We start from the raw sequence: 13,832 nt of genomic DNA, 5'->3' as shown, positions 1-13,832 counted from the left end.
TTTATCTTCCTTATCAGAGTTACCCTTTCTCTTATCAGTCTAGGTTTGTCATTTTTACAAACTATTTTAAATCATTTTTGGGCAAAAGCAAGGAATTGATAAAAATGCCAGAATCAGAGTAACTCAAATTAGATATAAATGGTATAGAATAAGACTTTTGCTTCCTTTCATCGTGGTTTGCATAATTTGGATCATTTCTATTGAGAATATTTTGAAAAGCTGCCTTCTGCTCAGGTCCCACCCAATATCTGTCTGAGGGGGTCAGACACCTAACAAGACAGTGAAGAATCTTGTGCCAGCATTTGGGGAGGTTAAAAAACCAATGAGCTAAATCCTATTTGTTTTTTGAGACTGTGGAGCTATAATTATGTCAACAAACTGCAGTTTTTAAATTTTAGTATCAATTCTGAGGGTCATATAAAAGAAACAATTTTTAGACAGTATTGCCTTAATGAAGTTCAGTCTATAAGTACTTTGTAGTAGCCCTTGGAGCATAACTAGTTTTGTCAAGGCACATAAATGAGGATCAGACCCACTTTTATTCTTTAGAGTATTTCTATTGATGAATTAATAATTTGAATTTTATGAGCTTTATTAAACAATGAATTCTTAACAGGAAAAAATCATGAAAATATTGTTTATAAAAAAGCATCAAAATTTTCAGCATCAACTGAAAATTTGATGTACAAAGACTTTGTACACTTTTGGTGTACAAAGACTAATAAGAAGAACATCATAAATAAATTCCCATAAGAACTATAATGAAAATACCAATAGCATTCTATAAATTAAATAATCTTTACATCGGTTATTGCACCTAAAGTAGTTTGCATGCATGACAACGTTCCATACACGTTCCATACACACACATTGCTTTCAGTAACAGCACGTGTCTTTGGCTTTCCTGGCCTTTTTTGTAGGACATACTTGACATCTCAGTGGTCTTATTGTTTTGTCAGGAGGTTATACAGTTTGTAGCTAACAGGAACATAAAAGTTAAAATGTATCAAAGATCTAAATACTAAGACAGAAACACTAAACCTACTGGAAGAGGAAGTGGGTAGAAATCTCAAGGACATAGAGGTGGGCAGGCAAATAGCTCATGAAGAAAAACTAAACTGCCCGGGAAGTACTTCAAAGAATCAACATGGGGATCTTGTCCTACTAAAAAGATTTTGCACATCAGAAGTCACCAATAGAGTGAAAAGAAAACCCACAGACTGGGAAAATATTTTTGCCAACTGTACCTCAGACAAAAGCCTTTTATCTAGAATGTATAAAAACTTGAAAAAAAATCAGGCCTCCCAAATTTAAAGACCCAATCCAAAAATGGACATCTGAGATGAACACAGAATTCTCCAATGAAGTACAAATGCAATTAAATGTATCAATGATGTTCAACATCATTGGTCATTTGAGAAGTGTAAATTAAAACAACACTGAGATATCATCTCATTCCAGAAAGAATGAGTAACATTAAGAAATTAACTAATAACAAATGCTGGTGGGGTTGTGGAGAAAAAGTAACCCTTCTCCCTTGTTGATAGGAGTGTAGACTGGTACAACCACTTTGCAAATCAATGTGGAAATTCCTTTAAAAACTAGGGTTAGAGGTCTCAGCCAACTCAGTTATTCCCTTTCTGAGTATTCCCCCCACCAAATTGAAAACACACCATAGCAACACATAGCTACACATAGCTTATGTGTAGCTATGTTTATAGCTGCACAATTAGATCTTGGAAACAATCCCAATGCCTATCAATGGAGAAATAAATAAAAAAGACATGGTAATTTTATGCAATGAAATACTACTCAGTCATAAAGAAGGATAAACTTTTTATAAGTAAATGAATGCAACTGGAAACCATACTCATAAATGAAATAAATCAGACTTGCATGTGTAAACACTATATTATCTTGCTATTGTAAGTAACTGAAAAGGCAAATAAGATCCAAAAGTTACAATAGATACAGTAAAAGGGAAAGAAACTGCTCAAAGGGATATTATATTGTTTGATCAATTTTGCATGCCTGTATCTGGAAACCTGAACAACTATTCTGAAGATAACCGATAGGATTTTCAGCGTGAGGAAAGAGATAAAAGAATACAAAGAAACATTAGCCTTTATTTAAGAGGCAGAGAAGCGCCCTATGACCAAAGACAGTGAACCTCATCTGATCCAGAAGTAGGGTATGGAGACATATATATAACCTATGACCCGCGTTTGCACTTAGGTGCGCATTGGTGACGCATGAGCAGCTGATTGGGACATTTTTCACACCACTGGTACAAGGAAAAGGAAGTGGTCATAGGAGAAGAGGGAAGTGACCTCAAGGTAAACGTCCCTTGGTCCCACCTCCCACTGCGTAATATTCTATCTAGAGCAAAATCCTTTCAATAACAATATGCAATATAGCAACCATTGCTAAATTCCTATTATCTTGTTTTGAAATCGTATATTGCTATTATTTTTTGTTGTCATCATAGTCATTTTGCTTTTGTTGTTGTTTTTTGATTGTTTGCTTCTTGATTTTTCTGTTTTATTTTCTGTTAAAAAAAAAAAAGAATTGGCTGCCACAGGGCGTCTGAAGAGGCTGTGCTGCTCCCCAAGGGCTGGCAGGCTGTGCGCACAGTCTCTGCAGGCAGGGCTCTGAAGACTGCATTGCTATGGAGCCCTGGGCACCAGCAGGGCTCCCAGGAGAGCAGCCCATGTGAGGGGAGAACTTTCCAAAGACGCAGTCATACCCATGGCTCCCCTGTGCCCACCAGCCACCTGCCTCACTGTGCCTACTTCTGAGATCCAACTCCACCTCTAACTACTCCCCAAAGGAGCCTCACATAGGTTACTAACTCCCTTCCTGTCCCCAAGTCCAATGCCCCTTTCCTTTGAAGTGTTCTGCTGTCTTGAAAGCTCTTGTCCTGGTCATGTCCTTCCTCCTGCCTCCCTCTCCCTTGGGGCCTCACAGCTCCTTGGGGTGCCTCCCTGGGCTGCAGTTTAATTTAAAGTACCTTTGTGCGTGAGGAGTGTGTGTTAGGTGACATTAGAGAACCTAGTCAGAAATTCACACTCTTGGGAAGAGGGAGGGGTATGTGTGTGACAAACTCTTCTAATACTGTCATTTATATCTGCACCACAAGTGGTGCACAGAGGCTGTCAAAAATCATTTGCAGCTGGGTTCAGTGGCACGTACCTGTAACCCCAACTACTTGAGAGGCCAAAGCATGTAGATCACAAATTTGAGCCTGTTCTGAGCAACTTACTGACTTACTGAGACCCTGAATCAAAATGATAAAAAGTTGGAAATACAGCTCAGTTCAAGGGCTTGTGTTCCATTCTCAGGAGAGGAAACGAACAAACAAACAATCAAAGAAAAGCAACTCATAAAATCTGTGCTAAGAGTGACATATACTATACATCCTGGGCTAGAGAGATTTTATGGGCTGCATTTCCCTGGCAGGAATGAAGTACAATGAACAACGTGGCTGAACCTCTGTTTATCGCTTACCTGCATCTACCCCGCACATACTAAATATGGTGTCTCTGTTGCCTGACATGGCTGCAATGCTGCTACTCCTGGCATTGAGAAAGGGCAGAGGCCACAGCGCCCAGGTCAGCACAGGGCTTCTCCTAGCTCACAGGAGCAGGTGGTGCAAGCATTCACCTGATTCTCATAAATGCTGATGTGTGTCTGTCTAGGCATTGCTTTCCTAGTGCCCGCTGCTCCTGTTTGGCTCTTGAGTGACCCCAAGGGCCAGTGTGTTGGAGGTGTGGTTCTCTGCCTGAGGCTGTATTAGATGATGGAACTGTAGGGGTGGGGCTTACTTAGAGGAAGTGAGGTCATTAGGAGGCGTGCTCATGAAAAGATTCCCTGGACCTCAGTACCTTCCTGTCTTAGGTTCCTACCAGCTGCTATGAGATGAAGGAGTCTCCAGCCTACCTGCTCCTGCCATGATGGATTGTGCTGCCGCAGGCCCAAAGTAACCAGGCTCAGTGGCCATGGAATGAAACTTCTGAAACCTGAGCCAGAATGCACTCTTTCTCCTTACAAGTTGAATATGTATCCTATTGGGGAAAAATTGATTTTTATACCTACCACCTTATGGACAGCTGCAAGGAGGGAGGAAGTGACGATAGTCCTCATCTACCACTAGTGCCCAGGGATTATCCTCAGAACACCAGCAACTATTACTTCTGCTCTTTCTCGTGCTCATTTACATACAGATATTCTGAGAAACACAAGTTCACCAGCTCTCAAACCAAGCACACCACTCCCCCACTGGCTCTCTGTCCTCACTTTCATGCTTCTGTATACTCTTCTTTTGGTCTATATACAAAGTCTTTCTTTTGTTCTATACATAAATACTAGGAATTGCCTGAACTTCCCAGTTTCCTTCTCTTCTCATGGCCTCACAAGGTGGATGCGCATCACAGTCTTCGGCAATCCCTCCCATCTGTCAATCATTCGACCCCCAGGCCTTCAAGCCTAGACCACCAAACACCACCCAGTCCCCATTCAGTGCATCTGCTGTCTCCACCCATTTCCCCCTCCTGCATGGTCTTAACACCTGCAAAGGTCAGCACTCTCCATTCCCACAGAGTAAAGCCTCTGTAGGAAACACTCTCCCTCCTGCATTCTCCCCAACCTGACCATTTAGCCTCCTACAGCTGATCTCATTCTTCTGCCCTGATCGTTCTACTCCTGTCTTCATATGTACAAATTCTACTCACTCACCATTTCCAATTTGATCCCACTTCTGACCTCCCCAGCCTCCTCCTTAGAACTGCTGTAATGTAATCATATTATACTGTTACATGACCGGGTATCCAATCATGCATCCTCCAAGGGCAAGAACCAAATCCTAGCCTTTGAATCCTGGGGCACCTATCACATTCATGTTATTCATTGTTCATTCAGCAAACATTTAGTGCAGACATCGTGTGCTGGGACATCAGACATGGGGTTTGATGTCATTTAACCTACGTGGCTCCAGATCCTTTCAGTTCATATTTGTGTAATTCCTCAAATGCTGGCATTGCACATCCCTGGATTATCTGGAGAACACAAGTTTTGTGCTCCAGGGCTGCTGTCATCTTCCTAATTTAGTAATATGCTATTGTACCCACGCAGTCAAGGAGCAAGGCCAGTTCTGAGAACAAAGAGCACTTGATGTACTCCAGTCCAGAGAACACAAGGTGCCCGAGGCAAACCAAGAAAACAGGTTGCTAAGCAGAAGGGTGTCACATGACGTCAGTCTGCTGAATGTATAAATAAATGCACTATGGTAGTTGAGCAGTTCCTTTTCCCCCTCGTTTTGATAGAGGGCTTCACCTGACCTGAGAATTTTGTTTTGTGACTCTTGTCTTGCATTCTTCATCTTCCACTGACCTCCATCTGAGAATTTTGACCAAGAAATGGATTGGGGTCGTTTCATCATGACAGAGTCTTGTAATCAGTTTGTTACCATGAAGCCAAGAGCCAGGCCCAATAACAGTGCCCCTGGCATCAGTGCTCTCTCAGCAGTGAGCCAACCGGAAGCATCCTAGAGGCTGGGGAAGATGTGTGCTATGTTGCATTTTGTGAATGGTGTAACAGTTACCATTATTAATGGCTCTATTTATTCCCTGTTGGGTATGAGTGTTACATAATTTTATTCATCACAGCTCTGTGAGGTAAACATTATTCTCTTTTTACAGGTCAGGCACCAGATATTCAAGGCTCAGGAACTTGGTCACTGAGGTTCCACACCAGCAGGGAACAGAGCTAGGACAAACTCCACTCAGACCTCCTGCTATTCCCAGCACACTGACATCACTGGTAACTACTGGGGCTTTGCACTGTAGCATCAGGGCAAAGCCAGTGTGAGCACCATCAGTTTGGAGCATTTTTATTGCCCTGGTGTTCAATAAGACTGCTTAATATAAGTAAATTATATTATTGCATATTAACCACAAAGTGAATTTACATCAGAACACATGCAATGCTACATTATTTATTTACCATGACCATGATATTGAACAACATATATCAGTCTGCCTTAGGTCAAGTGTACGAGTCTCATATGCAGAAATTGATTCCTTTAATTTATAGTTATATCTCTGTTTCAAATTTTTAAATAGTCATTGTTGATTTTTAGGAGGAAAGCCTGGATCCAGGGTCATTATATATTAACAAGGTTCATCTTTGAGTGGGGCTTTTAAAAATATTTTATTGTGATGTAATATATAAGTGCATAGATCATCTCTGTATTCCTCAATTAATCTTACATAATTATACACTTCTGTAATCACACTCAAACCAGTTCACAGAACATTTGTAGCATCTTAGAAACATTTCTTGAGCTCTGTACTGATCATTACACCCCCAACTCAGGAGCTCTTAGCTGGATTTCTCTTACCATAAAAGCTGGACTGTCCAGCTTTTCATCAGAACTTTTCATCAGAAACTGTAGAAAGCTAGAAGATAACAATAACATTGTCACTGATATTCTGACTTCATCCAACATTCCAACTTTAATGGATTCTTTTTTTAAAATTTTATTTAAGGAGAAAAAGAAAAAAACAGAAAAAGGGTACAGTAATATAGAATTTCAAAACAATAAACAGTAGGAAATCACTAGTTAATAGATTACATATTGTCATCTTAGAAATAGTTGTTCAAGTTACAAAATTAAAGCACATAAAGTGGACATTCAAATAGTGACACTGCAAACAGTTCTGTTCAATGATCCAGCAAAAGCTCAGTAATATGGTTATCTGTCTTATACACTTAAATATACATGCAGTCATATCCTTTAGAGCACTTTCTTTTCCTCTCTTGTTAATGGATTCTTAAATCTTTTTTAAAAAGCCTTGCCAACCTGGAATTCTATACTTTGTGAAAATAATCTTCCATTCCTTGTGTGACCTCATCAGTGGCCTCATTTCACAGCCTGGTGTCAGACCCCAGCACCCTCCCTAAAGGGTCTCCTCCATTCAGATGGTTTGTCTGCCTTGAGTATATTTGACATTGAGCCTTTACACTCTCATATCCTAAGGGTTCTTTAGTAAAATATTGAAATGTATGTTTTCCACATTGATGTTCTTTTGTTTGTCTTTTGGGTTATCCAGAGCATTCACACTGTTATACCACTAGCTCATTTTATCTTACTTTATTATTAATTTGTTTGATTTTGACAAGATCTTGCTCAGTTGCTGAGTTTCTTAGGTTCGACTCAAACTTGAGACCTTCCTGTCTCAGTCTCACACAGGAGTACCAACTCCCCATGCTGAATATACTCATCACATACTGCAAGGATGTAGTAATAGAAGACAAAAAGTCAGAATTTTAAAAAAGAAATTAAAAAGAAATAATGCATCTCCAAGTTAGGCTCTGAACCCTGGGTGGGCAGAGATGCTATGCACCATGTTACACCTGTCCCGCATCCGCAAGCCAGTGCCTGGCCCAGGATGAATGAATGCCCTCGAGTATGTTGAACTCCTAAATCCACCACTGCTCTCCTCAGATCTTTATGAAACCTCTCTCTCCTGTGTCTGTGTCCAGGGCACCATCCTCTGTCTGTCACCTGTTAGTTGGAGGAGGCAGGAAGTTTAGGGCTCTAGTTACTGAGCCCAGCAGAGCCCAGCCCAGCCCAGAGGAAGTGAGAGGCGATGCCAGTGAATGAACAAGTACTGGACTCTCCCTTTTGCATCTCTTCTTAGATACACCGGCCTTGTTCTCTTACACAGCATGCACTTCAAATTGTCCAGAACCTGTTGACATTTGGGAATTGGCATCCCAGCCCTTACAGGGTGAATGTTGCTGCTTTACTGGGAATAAGATGAGCTTCGGATCATGGGTTTGCAGAGTGACTTTTGTTTCGGGAGTTGGTGGCAGAAACCCTACAGGACTACTTAATGCCAGGTCTTTCCCACCAGGATCTCCCAAAGCTCTGTCATCGACGTGGAGGGATTGTCAGCAAACAGCTGCCTCCGGAAGGCAGGCCCTGGAGGGAGGCAATCATCTTCCCAAATGCTCACTGCCACAAGTCCAACTGGGTGACACCCACAAAACTAGCCCTGCTTTGAAAGGGAGGGGCCAGCAAGACAACTGTGGCTGCTCTTCTGCAAAGTCATCTCACTACCCTGGAGTCTGTTTTTAAACAGCTAAGAAACTCCAGCTCATGAAGGGCACTTGGCGCCCTTGTCCAACTTGCAAGGGAGACCCTGTGTAGGCCTGGAGTGTGGGCTGGGGCTGCCAGGGAACCTCATCAATGGGGCCTTCACTCTTAAGCAGGAACCAGGGACTGTGTGCCCCTTTCTCCCTGTTATTGTAGGAGCAATATTTTCAAAGAGCTGCAGGTCTGAGCCTCCACCTGTGCCGTCAGAAAAATTTCAGTTAGATTCTTAATCTCATTGACAGACAAGGGCAGGATGGGGGTGAGAGCCCCCCATTTAGATTGGTGCCACAAAACAAAACAAAATTCTCAGTAATAAAACAAATTAATAATTTAAAAAGTGAAGTTCATTTAAGAAAGTCCTGATGTATAAAATACCTCAATTGTAAATGGAGTTTACAATGTTGGCATGAGAGGAAGGTGGGGAGGAGGAAGAAGAGGAGGAAGAGGACATGGAGAAAGCAAAGGAGGGGAGAGGAGAGGAGAGAGCAGAGGAGGATGGGGAAGAGGAAAAGGGGGTTGGGAAAAGACTGGGGAGGCTGAGAGGAGGAACCGGGCAGATGAAGGGGAGCAGGGGCAGCAGCTGAGGGGTAGCAGGTCTCCCCCTAGATCAGAGGAGATTTCTCTCCCAGTTCTCAAAGAGTGCTCTGTGCATGGTGCACTCACTCAGGGAATTCCGGGTTCTGGCTGGGAGAGGAAGGGAGGGCTCCCTTCTGGGCCATTCAAGCAGTCAAGAGCTGCTGGGGAAGGAACTGGACCAGAATGGCCAGAAGAGGAGAGGAAGGGGGCTTCGAGGGGTGCCGGCTGGCAGAGCAACCTGGAATCCCGTCAGACCTAAGCCCTGGCCATGGAACTCCCAAGCCCAGAGGAGGGGTGGAGAGTGGACATTGCAGTGCATTGGACTCCAACATTTTCCCTCCTGCAGAATCAGACCCTGAAGATACTGGTGAGCTGCATGGAACTTATGGACAATGGTTTTCCTGATGTCACCTTGGTGTGTGCAGCACCTGTGACCCTCCAGCTATAAGGCTCGGCCCTGGACAAGCAGCCTTTCTGCTTCAGCCTGGAGAAGGAACTGGGCCTGGATCACTCACAAGGGTGAGCCTAGGGCCATCATGGTCAGCTCTACCCTACTCCTTCTGGGCTGCCTCTTCAGCCTGGACTGGGACGGAGGCATGCACTCCTCTGGGCACTTGGTCTGGCTGCCTGAGCTCAAGCTGGGATCCACCCTGTCTTGCCCTATAGTGGCCTCCCTCCCCACAGGATCTGGGGTGTTTTTCCTGTTCCCAAAGCCTAAGTTAGGATTCCAAAAACACCAAGATTCCCACTGCTGCTTTTAAAGTGTCTGCCAGCAAACAGCCTGGAGGAGACTGGATGTGGGATCTGGGCCAGGTTCAGACTCTGCCCCACTGCTGAGAATCCGTGTCTACTCTGGGCTGTTCTGGGAAGCCAAGCCCAGTTTTACTAGGTGCCTCCTGCAGACTACAGAGGGCCAGGAAGACCACATCAGGACACTGCTGCCTGCAGCATGGATCTCTGCTACCTCAGTCCTTAAATTGGACAATGACCAAGGCTGAAAACCAATGACCTCCTGCACAGTTCTTGGAATCAAATAAAAACTTCTGAGTTCTGGAGGCTCTGAGTGAGAATTTAAAAGTGTGGCTTGCATAAGGAGGCATATAATGAAGCTCAGACTGATAACCGAATTTTACATTCAGTAGCATGTAACAGTTCAGTATCACCATGTGGCCCCATCCTCCATCTAAACTCTGACATTTTCTTTTTGACACAGCCCTGCTGTACTCAGCATGCAAAACACATGTCCCTCTGATCAAGAATTTGCAGTTTGGGGCTGGGGATTTAGCTCAGTGGCATAAGCACCTGTCTTGCAAGCAGGCAGTCATGAGTTCGATCCATGGTACTGATAAAAAGGAAAAAGATGAAAAAAAATTTTGCAGTTTGAAATTTAAAGTGTAATCATTAAAACTTGGTGTTGCTCACGCTATCGGTATTTTGTGCACTTTGCAGATTACACATCGCTCCATAGAGCTACCTTCTAGAGAGGAATGAATTCTTGGCCCTATTTTAATGGAAATGGTGGAAAAAGTTTGAAATGCTTATGAAATCTATAAGTCACAGGGTCTGTGCATGTTCAGGTCAGAATTCAAAGCCTCCTCCAAACCCACTTTAACTTCCAGCACCCAATTGCTCCCTACCCTGGGGTTGTGTTCACGTGACTGCCTTGTTTCACCTCTCAGGGTGGTTTTACCTGATAACTCAGGCTTCTAAGGATCCTAAGAAACCGTACTCTTCAGGGAGAGGTTTGAATCCCCCTTGCACAGCACCTCCCTGCCAGGCACTGGTTCCCCGTGTTTATACCACAGTACTGATCTGCACACGCAACACATGCAAGAGGAGGGCAAGTGTGGCCCTGATAATGGCGCTGCAGTGTGTGTCTTCCTGCCATCGTTTCAATCCCATCAAGTTGCATAGCTTAGGGACACCGAAGCCACTCACCTCCGTGCCCAGCTTTGGCCTCTTGAGTCTCTCAGTTCCCAACATCTCCTCCACCTGGCTCAGCCTTCCTTATTTTGTAAGTCACTTTAATGGTGGGCACTGGGGATTTCCTGCCCCCAGAGTCCCACATCTAGGCTAAGCCTTCTGGGCAGTGGGAAGGAGGTGGCATCTGAGGTCTGGCAACTTACCTTTCCCTTTGCTCCCTCTTTATTCCCCCCTGGAAATATCTGTGCCCTGGTATTACTCAAACTCCACCAAGGTCATTAAGCTAACTAAGGCAAGACATGGCTTTTTCTCTGTATAGAAACACAATGGCAAGTGTTAGAGACTCAGGAATAATTCTGCAGCGAACTATGAAAACTCAGTCCAGCCAACACAATCTGGCGCACTGCATATATCAGGGTCTAACATATCCCCGCCCCCCTTTGAAAAGAAAAGGAGGGAAAACTCCACTTCTTGAGCAAAAGCCTCATTCCTGAGCATTTGTGACAGGAGAGAAACCACATGTGCACTGCATTCAAAAGAAGGAAATGTCACTTGAGAAGATTTCCTTGATGGGATGAGAGTCTTCCTGTGTGGGGTGGCTTTAATAACCCAAGGGTTTGGATTGTGTCTGGGGTGACAAGGATTTGGAGGCATCTGAGTTAAGTCCCTGTTCTTAACCTTGGTCCAATCTGAAATCCAGATGCAGAAGCAGGACCTCATTAAGATCTGGACCCAGGCCTGAGGCCGATTCCTCAGTTGGGAATCAAGGGGGTGTGGGGAAAGGTGCATAGCTCCCCCAAGCTTGACTCATTTCTCCTCTCGGGAAAGCAAATGGAGATGGAGGTCACATGGCAAAAACCTACCAGCATCTGTAGCTTTACGAATTTCAATTCGCGTTTACATGTAGACACTTTGCACTGGGTTGGAGACATCAGAATATGTATTTCCATCACCTTCCCGCAGCACCTGGTGAAAAAGGATCCACGTGTGAGGACCAGGACAACCCTAAATCAGAACACCCCCCCCCCCGTGTCGCAGCTCTTATTCACACAAATGTTCACAGCAGCGATTTTGACATTTCACCCTCGCACCCCCCTGTATTCCAGGAGCTGGGGACGGATCCAGGGGGAAATGGGACTTCTTTTCTTTTTCTGAAGACCTACCAAGGGGCTCCTAATCGCTAGACTGACAGGCTGGAGAGGAGCGCAAATATTTACATGTGCAGTTTGAGCGCGGGTCTCAGCCTGGTTTACAGGGCTCCCATGAAGCAGATTACCCGGCAAATTCGGAGAATTTGAGTTATTTGGGCTGAGCAAGGCCAGCAGGACGCCCCCCACCAGGCCGTGGGAAGTCCTGGCCCTGCTGGCTCGGCTTGCACCTCGCACGCGGGGCTTCTCAGAAGCCACACTGGCCCAGAGCGCATCGCGCTGCCCCTGGGGCCCCGCACCCCGCCACTGTCGCTGCCTGGCTTTCCCCTTGTGGGGAAGAGAAGCCCCAGGCCTCCGGAGGCAGAGGGTGCAAGGGCTCCGGTCTGGAAAGCAGCATCCTGGGCAAATACTGCCAGCCCTGGTCTGAGTTTCTTTTGACCGAGCGTTTCTCCAGGAGAGAGTGTGAGGACCTTTGAGAGGGTCTAGCCCTGGGACCCGTGTCCTGCTTTGGGCAGGACCTGGCGCTCCTTTCCCCTCTGGCGGGCCCTTCCCAGCTGCCTCTTGGAACTGTGCGCCTCCGGAGACAGCGCGGCAGAGGCGAGGACTCCGAGGCTTCCCGGAGCCGGGCCGCGGTGACCAGAGCGCCCCAGGGCTGCGGGACCCGAGGAGGCGTCGGGGCGCCGCGTCGACCTAGCGCAGCACCCCTGACAGTGAGCCGGGCTGCGCTCCCAGCCTGCGGCGCGCTCCGCCACCCGGCGCCGCGCCCCGGCGCCCCCTCCCCGCCCCCCCGCGGCCCCGCCCCCGAAGGCAGAGGCAGGAAGCGGTGACGTGCGGCCGCGCTGACTGGTCGCTGCCCGCGGGCATCGCCGCCGCCCGCAGCTTAAGGCGCAAGACGCGGCCGCTGGAGCGCAGTGTCCCTCGCCTTTGGCTGAGGCCTGGAAGCCCGGGCTCGGCTTCCCGGCTCCCGCGCCCTTGCATGCTGCAGGGCCATCACCATCCAGGCAGCCTGGGCCGCCACAGCTGTCCCCAGCGGGGGGCGGGGAAGGACGCGGAGGGGTGCGGCGGTCCCTGGGCGGTGCGCGGCGGATGCTCGGCCCCGGCCTCGGGTAGCCTGAGCTCTGCCCTGCGCCCCTTGTCTGCGCGCCTCCCCGAGTCCCCGGCCGTTCCCCTGTCCTCTCCTACTGCCAGCGAACGTCGCTGTTCCTCTGGACTTTGCCGAGACACCGACAGGCCAGCGAGCAGCTCCGGGGAGGACACTCCAGCTGACCCTCCCGGAATTCCCTGCCCTCGGTGACCGATCTCGGAAACTTCGCGCTGCGTTTTGGGTCTTTGTCTCCCTGGGGACGCCGCACGGCCTGGAGCGCGCCGGGGACCATGGAGTTCACGGCATCCCCCAAGCCCCAGCTGTCCTCCCGGGCCAATGCTTTCTCCATCGCGGCGCTCATGTCCAGCGGCGGCTCCAAGGAGAAGGAGGCGGAGAGCACCATCAAACCCCTGGGTAAGTGGGGTGGCCGGCGCGCACACCCTAGGCGCCTGTGTCCCCAGCTAGGAGCGGTTTGCAGCTGGCAGAGGGGATGAGCATTCCCCCACCTAGCAGCCTTAGCACCGGCAGGTCAGGGTCACAATCTCAAGAGAGTTTTTCCTCCCTCTCTACCCAATTGGGCGGCGGGTCACAGTCTGTGGAACGCGGGAGCGCTGAGAGTCCTATTTGGATCCGTCCCTGTCTAGAATCCCGATGAGAGTCGGGCACACTGTCTTTGTGAGTGTAAAAGAATAAAAAACCCTTTTCGTAGGAAACAATTCACAATGCAAGTAACACCTGACAATGTACTTAAAACCGAAGTGAAGCTGAGCAGCTTCTGAAGAAACCGATTTAATTTTGTTTTGTTCAGCCTGGACGGGACCGACAGCGTCTCCCGCCCCGCTGCAGAGCGCTGGGCTCAGCCGGGTTTCTCCCTGTGAGCCGTTTGCTTCCCAGAAGCTCCGTACTTATCAGTAAAACTCATTTTATTATCGTCGTTTCTGTT

The sequence above is a fragment of the Cavia porcellus genome, unplaced genomic scaffold (assembly GCF_034190915.1).
Source record: "Cavia porcellus strain 051 isolate PalLab524CR breed Dunkin Hartley unplaced genomic scaffold, mCavPor4.1 scaffold_23, whole genome shotgun sequence".
NCBI classification, from domain to species: Eukaryota; Metazoa; Chordata; class Mammalia; order Rodentia; family Caviidae; genus Cavia; species Cavia porcellus.
This window is presented reverse-complemented; position numbering follows the sequence as displayed.